The sequence below is a fragment of the Pinus tabuliformis genome, chromosome 9 (assembly GCF_031772625.1).
Source record: "Pinus tabuliformis cultivar Carrire ecotype Pingquan chromosome 9, CPIR1, whole genome shotgun sequence".
NCBI classification, from domain to species: Eukaryota; Viridiplantae; Streptophyta; class Pinopsida; order Pinales; family Pinaceae; genus Pinus; species Pinus tabuliformis.
The window spans coordinates 1,235,453,422-1,235,463,773 of record NC_142307.1 but is presented as its reverse complement, the minus strand read 5'-3'; the positions used below and the strand labels follow the sequence as shown (position 1 = coordinate 1,235,463,773).

At 38.5% G+C, this 10,352-nt stretch overlaps 1 non-coding gene across 1 annotated transcript; it reads left to right on the top strand.

Moving 5' to 3' along the window:
• Positions 1-9,302: 9,302 nt before the first annotated feature.
• TRNAY-GUA (transfer RNA tyrosine (anticodon GUA)) lies at positions 9,303-9,386 on the top strand. Its single transcript has one exon. It is a non-coding gene; the product is annotated as a tRNA-Tyr (tRNA).
• The last annotated feature ends 966 nt before the right edge of the window (positions 9,387-10,352 follow it).

The window sequence follows — 10,352 nt, the reverse complement described above, 5'->3', positions numbered from 1 at the left end:
TCTATGGTACATTGACAGTGGATGTTCGAAACATATGACAGGTGATAAAGAAAAACTTGAATCTTATTCTACTTTAGAAAAGGGAAAGAAAGTTTCTTTTGGAAATGATACTCCTGCAACTATAAAAGGAAAAGGTATTGCTCCTTTGAAAGAAAAGGTCAAGGCTGGAAATGTTTTGTATGTTGATGGATTGAAGCATAATCTACTAAGTGTCAGCCAGATGTGTGATAAAAAAACCGAGGTTATTTTCAGATCGAATGGATGTCTTGTTCGTGATCTTGATACAGGTAAAACAGTTCTCAAAGGCAAAAGAACTCCAAATAATCTGTACATATTTGAAGAAGGACAACAACAATGCTATCTTAGCAAGGATGAAGAGCACTGGTTATGGCATCGAAGGTTGGGACATCTAAGCTTCTCACAAATAAGGAAAGCATGCAAATATCAGGCAGTTCGCGATCTTCCAGATATCAAAATTCCAGACAACACCATATGCAAATCTTGTCAGTTTGGAAAGCAAACCAGAACTAACTTTCCAGAGAAGGAAGGATCAGCTAGCTTGCCTCTTGAGCTAGTCCATACAGATGTATGTGGTCCATTTAGGAAAAGGACACCTCGAGGAGAAGAATATCTGATATTATTCATTGATGATTTCTCAAGGTTTGTTTGGTTAGGGCTTATGAAGCACAAAGATGAAGCATTCGAAAAATTCAAATCCTTCAAAGCATTGGCTGAAAATGAATCAGGACACAAAATTAAGTGCCTCAGATCTGACAGAGGTGGGGAGTTCACATCAAATGAATTTTTCGATTTCTGCGATGAACATGGGATAAGAAGAGAATTCTCTACAGCTAGAACTCCTCAGCAAAATGGGGTTGTGGAAAGAATGAACAGAACTATCCAACAAATGGCTCGTGCTATGCTCGATGAATCAGGTACTCCTGCAACCTTCTGGGGTGAAGCTGCACATGCTGCTGTTATTATTCTTAACAAAACAAATGTCCGAGTAAACAGCACTCAAACACCTCATGAGCTTTGGAGTGGTAAAACTCCTTCCGTGAAGCACTTCAAAATCTTTGGGAGCAAATGTTATATTAAGAATACTGATGAGCAACTTGGCAAACTTGAACCTAGAGCAGATGAGGGCATTCTTCTTGGTTATTCTCCACATAGCAAAGCATACAAGTGCTACAATAAAAGACTTGGCAGAATTGTTGACAGTATTGATATAGTGGTTGATGAGAAGGGATATATTCCTAGGCAAGTTCATCATGAAGACATTGAAGAAGATGAAGGTTACTCTCAAAGGCGAAATGATGAAGAAGAAGAACCTCAAGAAGAAGAAGAATCTCAAGAAGAACCAGAGGAGCAGACAAGAATAGAAGAGAAGACTCCATCCAGATATGTTCAAAAGAATCATCCAGAAACTCAGATTGTGGGGCAGAAAGAAGCAGGAGTACAAACAAGAAGGACACTTGCAGAAGCTTCAAGCTACTTGGCATTACTCTCCTCCACTGAACCACAAAATGTGAAAGAGGCATGCAAAGATGAATGTTGGGTCAAAGCAATGGATGAAGAACTTGAGCAAATCGAAAAGAACAACACTTGGGAATTAGTTCCTAGACCAAAAGATAAGAATGTAATAGGAACAAAATGGGTCTTCAAGAATAAATTAAATGAAAATGGAGAAGTAATTAGAAACAAGGCCAGACTTGTTTGTAAAGGGTATGCACAGCAAGAAGGAATAGATTTTGAAGAGACCTTTGCTCCTGTGGCAAGACTTGAGGCCATCCGAATGTTCCTTGCTCTCTCAAGCTTTCAAAACTTCAAGGTATTTCAAATGGACGTGAAATCAGCCTTCCTGAATGGAGACTTAGAAGAAGAAGTATATATTGAGCAGCCAGATGGTTTCATTCTTGGGAATGATCCAAACCTTGTATGCAGATTGAAAAAGGCACTCTATGGACTCAAACAAGCTCCAAGGGCTTGGTACTATCGGTTGGACAAATATCTTCACCAACAAGGCTTTTCAAAAGGATCAGCAGATAGCAATCTCTATATAAAAGTTGAAAATAACAAATTGCTAATTCTTGTTGTTTATGTAGATGATATTATTTTTGGCAGCAATGAAGAGACTATGAGTCAAAACTTTGCCTTGGTTATGCAGAAAGAATTCGAAATGTCACTTCTTGGAGAATTGACATATTTTCTTGGATTGCAAATCCAACAAAATGAAGGAGGTATCTTCTTGTCTCAAACCAAATACCTCAAGCAGATCTTGAAGAAGTATGGCATGGAAGAGTCAAAGCCAGTATGTACACCCATGGTTACAGGATGCAGCCTCAGTGCAAATGATGAATCAGCAGCAGTTCACCAACCCACTTATAGATCCATGATTGGGAGTTTGCTTTATTTGACAGGTACTCGACCAGATATTACACATGCAGTAGGAATGGTTGGAAGATTTCAAGCCAACCCAAAGGAAACTCATCTTCAGGCAGTCAAAAGAATCTTCAAATATCTTCAAGGGACCCAAAACTATGGCTTATGGTATCCTAGAAATACAGATCTCACTCTTCATGCTTACACAGATGCAGATTGGGCTGGAAGTGTGGATGATAGGAAAAGCACAAGTGGTGGTGCTTTCTTCATGGGTTCCAGATTAGTATCTTGGTTCAGCAAGAAACAGAGTTCGATTGCCTTATCTACAGCTGAAGCAGAATATGCATCTTGTTGCACACAACTTCTTTGGATGATGCAGACCTTGCAGGACTTTCAAATCACTTGCACTCCACCCGTCTCTATCTTATGTGATAATACAAGTGCAATCAGCATTTCAAAGAATCCAGTCATGCACTCAAAGACCAAGCACATACCAATCAAGTACCATTTTCTTCGGGAACAAGTGCTTGAGCAGAAGGTCAAGTTGGAGTATGTTCCTTCTAAGGAACAAGTTGCTGATATTCTCACAAAACCACTGCCCAGGGAAACTTTTGAATATCTCAGACAAAAGCTGGGAGTAGTTGATGCCTCATCCTGCTGTTGAAGCTTGTCTGTTCTACAGAAAAGTTGGTATACGCAAGTTACGAAAGGTATATACGCGTATACACGCGGATTTATGCTGGGAAAGTCGCGTGTATGGTGTACGCATGTTGCAGAGGTACATGCTTTTAGGTAATTCTTCTAGGAAGCTTTCGTCGACATCTTATAGGAATATATTTACAATATAAAAAGAATACCTTTTCTGATTCTGGATTGTTGACGGATCTTCTTAATAGGGGTAAAATCCATCTGGCTGGATATTTTTTTCATTAATGATCCATGAATAACGATTTATAATGGATGGCCTTTTATATGGGACATACGGAGGAGTATCAATAGATGGATAAATAAATATATATATATATCCATATATACAGATATATTTATTTATCCATCTAGAAACGGTGTAGTGTAATAATCACCGTTGCTTTTTTAAAATTACAAAAAAAAGGCTTTTTCATGCAAAAAAGCCCACGGTCCATTGAGCACCTCAAAAGATATGTCATAATAGATTTGAACACCTGCCTCAGATTGACTCCCGTATCATAGTCGCTCCAGTCATAAACTAGAAAATAAAGGGAGAAACGAGTTGAGATATATCTCTCGTAATTTCACTAATTGCTATTGGCAGGTTTCTTATTATTTAAGTCCCGTCCGAAAAGAGGAGAATTCAATGACCATTCGTTCACCGGAACCAGAAGTAAAGAAAGTAAAGGTCGTAGTGGATAGAGATACTGTAAAAACATCTTTTGAAAAATGGGCCAAACCTGGTCATTTCTCAAGGACGCTAGCTAAAGGTCCTGATACTACCACTTGGATCTGGAACTTACATGCTGATGCTCACGATTTTGATAGCCATACTAATAATTTGGAAGATATTTCTCGCAAAATATTTAGCGCTCATTTTGGTCAACTAGCCATCATCTTTATTTGGCTAAGTGGGATGTACTATCACGGCGCTCGTTTCTCCAATTATGAAGCATGGCTGGCTGATCCCACTCACATCAAACCCAGTGCCCAAATAGTTTGGCCAATAGTAGGCCAAGAAATATTGAATGGGGATGTAGGTGGAGGTTTTCGAGGGATACAAATAACCTCTGGGTTCTTCCAGATTTGGCGAGCATCTGGAATAACCAGTGAATTACAACTTTACTGCACTGCAATTGGTGCATTGATCTTTGCAGCGTTAATGCTTTTTGCTGGTTGGTTCCATTATCACAAAGCTGCCCCAAAATTGGCTTGGTTCCAGGAAGTAGAATCCATGTTGAACCATGGTTCGAGTAACGGAATCTAACTAATGGATTGAATGAATTCTTCGATGGAAATAGTATAACCTAATACGATCACTTTTGATAAGACTAGTAGTAAAAACTTACGTGCATCAGAAAACGTTCCGATCAACACATGTCTGGTATAATTTCGAAAGAATAGGATTCGTACGAATAAGAACCTTATGCTCCTCCAGAAGACGTTCGTCAGACATGAGAGATATTTTGCTTGGATCTCCACGATTTAGATGGAATTGTGAATCTATCCCGCTTCGGTGATGATATAGAAAGAAGTATCCCATATCAAATTTATCCAGAGGCCCACCCCATGACCCTGGAATGATAAGGACTAGTCCGTCCAGATCCTGACATGATCATTCACAGTTCACTTACTATTGGATCGGGACTGACGGGACTCGAACCCGCAACTTCCGTCTTGACAGGGCGGTACTCTAACCAATTGAGCTACAATCCCAATACAGTACAGTTCACCTACTATTAGATAATATTTATTTCATGATAGGTGCTAGATAGGTCATATAGATTATGGGAGTGCTAGGTCGATTAAATATCTTATCCTTCTCTTTCATTTTTGAAATGTATCGATTCATACGGAATTGGGCATCTACGATATGAATAGATATCGATGTCGGGGTTCAATAACCAATTATCTTTTCATTCATGATTAGCATGAATATAACCATACCGATAGATTGGTATTGATGATATTGGTTGGGTCGAGCTGGATTTGAACCAGCGTAGGCATATTGCCAACGGATTTACAGACCGTCCTCATTAACCACTCGGGCATCGACCCAGGAACAAGACAGTAATTTAAAATTATTTAGGATACCTAACGAATGGATCATGGTACCCCCAGGGGAAGTTGAATCCCCGTTGCCTCCTTGAAAGAGAGATGTCTTGATCCACTAGACGATAGGGGCCACCAATCTATTCTTTATAATATGAAAGTGATTGGGAAGTTGTCAATAATATTACAAGAATTCTTGGTTTCCTCAAGGTTTTTTTCAATAAACTTGCCTATCGATAAAATGGAGTCCCTTCAGAAATTAAATATTGCAACTAAAACAACTCTAAAGCAATTTACGGAATCTATATTTGTGATCCATCGGCCCAGTTCCGATAAAAAATACTTTATGGACTCAAATTATACAAAATCATCCAAGGCTTTAGTACTATCTTGAAATCTCAAAAGTTTATCCTTTTCTTCTAATTTACCTTTCAAGATATTTACCTCAACTTGAAGTTGTTCCTCCTTTTCTAGACATTGCTTCTTCATGTCTTCTCCATCTTTTCTTCCTTCTTCCATTTGTTGCCTTAGATTGAGTATCTCCTTTTCTTTCTTTTCATACAGATCCTGCTGAATTTGACGAACTCTGAAGGCACATTCCAACTGTGATTTTAAGCTGATGACTTCGTTGTCTTGTTTTTCAATTGCTTGGTGTAGATCTGTATTCTGCTTCTTTGATTCTTCAAGATCTCCTTTTAGTGAGAGGATTGTAGCTTCAAGATTTTCATAGTAGCTGGATCTATCTTTGAGTTTCTTGATGGTTGTGCTTCTTTCGTTGACTTCTTTTCTTAATGATGTCACTTCATGCTGCAATTTTTGACATTGGTCTTCCTTGTCCTTGAGAAGCTTTCTTACCTTGTTTCCTTCTTCTAGTTGGGCCTTTAGTTTGGTAACTTCTTCTTTGAAAGCACATTCCCTTTTGTTCAATAGATCTTGTTGATCTTTAACTTTGTCTGCAAACCTTCTAAACATTGCCTCTATTTGACACTTTTGTCTGAGATATTCAAAAGTTTCCTAGGCAAGTTCATCATGAAGAGGTAGATTGATCTGGCCGAGTGAATAGATTAACTTAAAAACAACAACGTCTAATGACTAACGCTATTAAACGAGCTCGTATTCTATCTTTGTTACCTTTTCTTTATAATGAAAACTAATTTGATCCATGGGAAATAAGCCTACTCCTTAATCAAATCGGAGCTGGAATATATGTTCGATAAAGATGCAGATCTTGAGTCTATTGTTGAAAAAGTCAACAGGATTTCATTTTTGGAAAAGAATTGGATTGAATTCTTTTCGTTCATTTCCAATCCAATATGAAAAAACTTTTCAATATTTCGACCTTCCCGGAGGGAATTCTCCGGGAGAATCTGTTCTATCCATTCCATCTTTACCTATTTATTTCATCTATACCTAACCTATTTCATCATACGATAAGTTGTTAAAGATGGTGGAAAAGCAATTACTATCTAATACAGCTATTTGTGCAAGTGTTTTACGATTTGGAAGCAACTGCCTCTTGTACAAATATTGGATGAATCTATTATAAGAAACCCCATTGGCACGAGCTGCTGCATTGATCCGAGTAATCCACAAACGACGAAGATCTCTCTTGCGTTTACCTCTATCTCGGTGGGCGGAAACTAAGGCTCTAGCTTTCCGTTGGTTAGCAGTTCGAAAAAGTTTCGAATGGGCCCCTCGAGAGCCTGATACAAATGCAAGAATTTTTTTCCGACGTTTTCGAGCTATATATCCACGTTTCACTCTGGTTATTGAAGTTTACTCTCATGAATCGCTAATATTTTTCTCGGTTAGTCATTTGTTTTGTTTGGTCCATTGAGAATAACACTGATTCTTCTTATTTAGAAAATAAAAGTTCCAATGGCTTTTGCTACTGCAACCTTCCCAACCATAATTCCCTTTGGATAGGCGTCTTCCTGGTAGGCAAGGACTGGGACCTTGTACTGAGAATGAGAAAAAATCATGGGTTTCATCGTTTCTATGGTTCTTTCTCCAACGGTAAGGTCCTCTCTATACGCCGGAGCCTTTTATTCATTTCCGAAATATGAGATGAGTATGTTATCGGTAACTTGTACGGTTTACCATCTCCAGCTCTACTCTTGAATCATTAAGTAATAAATACTCTCATTACAAGATCTATTAATACAGTAACGACATGTAATTCTGGGGTTGGCCAGGTAGCTGACCCTGTTGTTCCGTTCTCGCGGCAATATGAGCATAAACTTTATGCTTCTTCAATTTGCATGATTTCCCCGCTCAATGGATTGATGACCATTCGCTACCAATGAGGAATTGCTTTTCATCCCACATCAAGGTGATTGGATTTGCACCAATGGAAACCATAAATTTCATCCCCGGTAAGGTTAGATGATGGATCTTTACTTGATTACAGCGGGAAAATTCTTCTGTTATTCCGTTGTAAGAATTTCCCAGTCTATTTAAGTTTCTGATCCAAACGAGTCGCACATACACCCTAGCACATACTCCTCTACGCTGAGGACATCCTCGAAGAGCAGGAGATTTTTTTCTATTCTCTATTGGCTGTCTTGCATTTCTAATAAGTTGTTGAATAGTGGGCATTCTAGCTGTATTGTATGCGGAATCAACTGGTTCGGATTGATCCTAACCATACCATATCAGGTGATTATGAAATGAATCACTTCCCCCCCCCCCCCTTTTTTTTTTGAAAAGGAACAAAGAGATCACAGTTTACAGTTCATTATAAAAATAAATTAAAAAAGAGGATCTTCCGCTATGAGATCAACCTTCCGCTACGACATCAACAATGCCATAAGCTTGGGCTTCTGTTGCTGACATAAAAACATCTTTGTTCAGGTCCCGTTGAATTACCTCTCCGGGTTGATCCGTTCTTTCTATATAACATCTGGTTATGTAATCGCGAAGCATCGTTACGTGTTTCGATTCGTTATGAAAATCTGCAGCCGATCCGTCATAATAGGAACTAGCAGGTTGGTGGATCATAACCCTAGCCTGAGGTAATGCTATACGTTTAGGCATTTCTCCCCCGATTAGGATGAAAGATCCCATTGAAGCAGCTACCCCCATGCATATTGTATGTACATCTGGTACTATTGCTTGCATCATATCGAAAAGACCTACCCCTGGTATTACTGATCCACCGGGACAGTTGATAAATGAGAAAATATCTTTATTTGAATCTTCTGCACTCAAATATACCATGAGACCCATGAGTTGATTTGCAATCTCGTGATTGATATCCTGAGCCAAAAAAAGTAATCTCTCTCGATAAAGTCGGTTGTATAAGTCGACCCAAGTTGCATCTTCATCTCCAGGGGCTCGGAAAGGCACTTTTGGAACACCAACGGGCATTTGTTTTAATGGAAAGAAGTGAAGCACTATACTCTAATATGGGAACGTAAAGTATATGAAGTTGTGTAACATATGAACTCTGGATGGATGGTATAGGGGAGGTTTTGAACCTATCTGGAAATAGAGCTTTAGATGGATCAAAGATCCATGTAAAAGATCCTTCCATTATTCGAGTTGATAATGTAACGAATCACACTTTTACCGCTAAACTATACCCGCCACGATCCGATTGTAACATACGGATCGATCTTTTGTCCAACCAACCCATTTATATTTTTTTGAGTCTTTTCCGGATAACTTCGATCAGAGAACGATAAGCCCCATTCACTATTTAAATAATTTAAATTATTTAAATTATTTAAATTATCAAAATTATTTAAATTATCAAAATATTTAAATTATCAAAATTATTTAAATTATTTAAATTATCAAAATTATCAAGTATGAAACATTTTGTATAATTTGAGTCCATAAAGTCTTTTTTATCGGAACTGGGCCGATGGATCACAAATATAGATTCCGTAAATTGCTTTAGAGTTGTTTTAGTTGCAATATTTAATTTCTGAAGGGACTCCATTTTATCGATAGGCAAGTTTATTGAAAAAAACCTTGAGGAAACCAAGAATTCTTGTAATATTATTGACAACTTCCCGATCACTTTCATATTATAAAGAATAGATTGGTGGCCCCTATCGTCTAGTGGATCAGGACATCTCTCTTTCAAGGAGGCAACGGGGATTCAACTTCCCCTGGGGGTACCATGATCCATTCGTTAGGTATCCTAAATAATTTTAAATTACTGTCTTGTTCCTGGGTCGATGCCCGAGTGGTTAATGAGGACGGACTGTAAATCCGTTGGCAATATGCCTACGCTGGTTCAAATCCAGCTCGACCCAACCAATATCATCAATACCAATCTATCGGTATGGTTATATTCATGCTAATCATGAATGAAAAGATAATTGGTTATTGAACCCCGACATCGATATCTATTCATATCGTAGATGCCCAATTCCGTATGAATCGATACATTTCAAAAATGAAACAGAAGGATAAGATATTTAATCGACCTAGCACTCGCATAATCTATATGACCTATCTAGCACCTATCATGAAATAAATATTATCTAATAGTAGGTGAACTGTACTGTATTGGGATTGTAGCTCAATTGGTTAGAGTACCGCCCTGTCAAGACGGAAGTTGCGGGTTCGAGTCCCGTCAGTCCCGATCCAATAGTAAGTGAACTGTGAATGATCATGTCAGGATCTGGACGGACTAGTCCTTATCATTCCAGGGTCATGGGGTGGGCCTCTGGATAAATTCGATATGGGATACTTCTTTCTATATCATCACCGAAGCGGGATAGATTCACAATTCCATCTAAATCGTGGAGATCCAAGCAAAATATCTCTCATGTCTGACGAACGTCTTCTGGAGGAGCATAAGGTTCTTATTCGTACGAATCCTATTCTTTCGAAATTATACCAGACATGTGTTGATCGGAACGTTTTCTGATGCACGTAAGTTTTTACTACTAGTCTTATCAAAAGTGATCGTATTAGGTTATACTATTTCCATCGAAGAATTCATTCAATCCATTAGTTAGATTCCGTTACTCGAACCATGGTTCAACATGGATTCTACTTCCTGGAACCAAGCCAATTTTGGGGCAGCTTTGTGATAATGGAACCAACCAGCAAAAAGCATTAACGCTGCAAAGATCAATGCACCAATTGCAGTGCAGTAAAGTTGTAATTCACTGGTTATTCCAGATGCTCGCCAAATCTGGAAGAACCCAGAGGTTATTTGTATCCCTCGAAAACCTCCACCTACATCCCCATTCAATATTTCTTGGCCTACT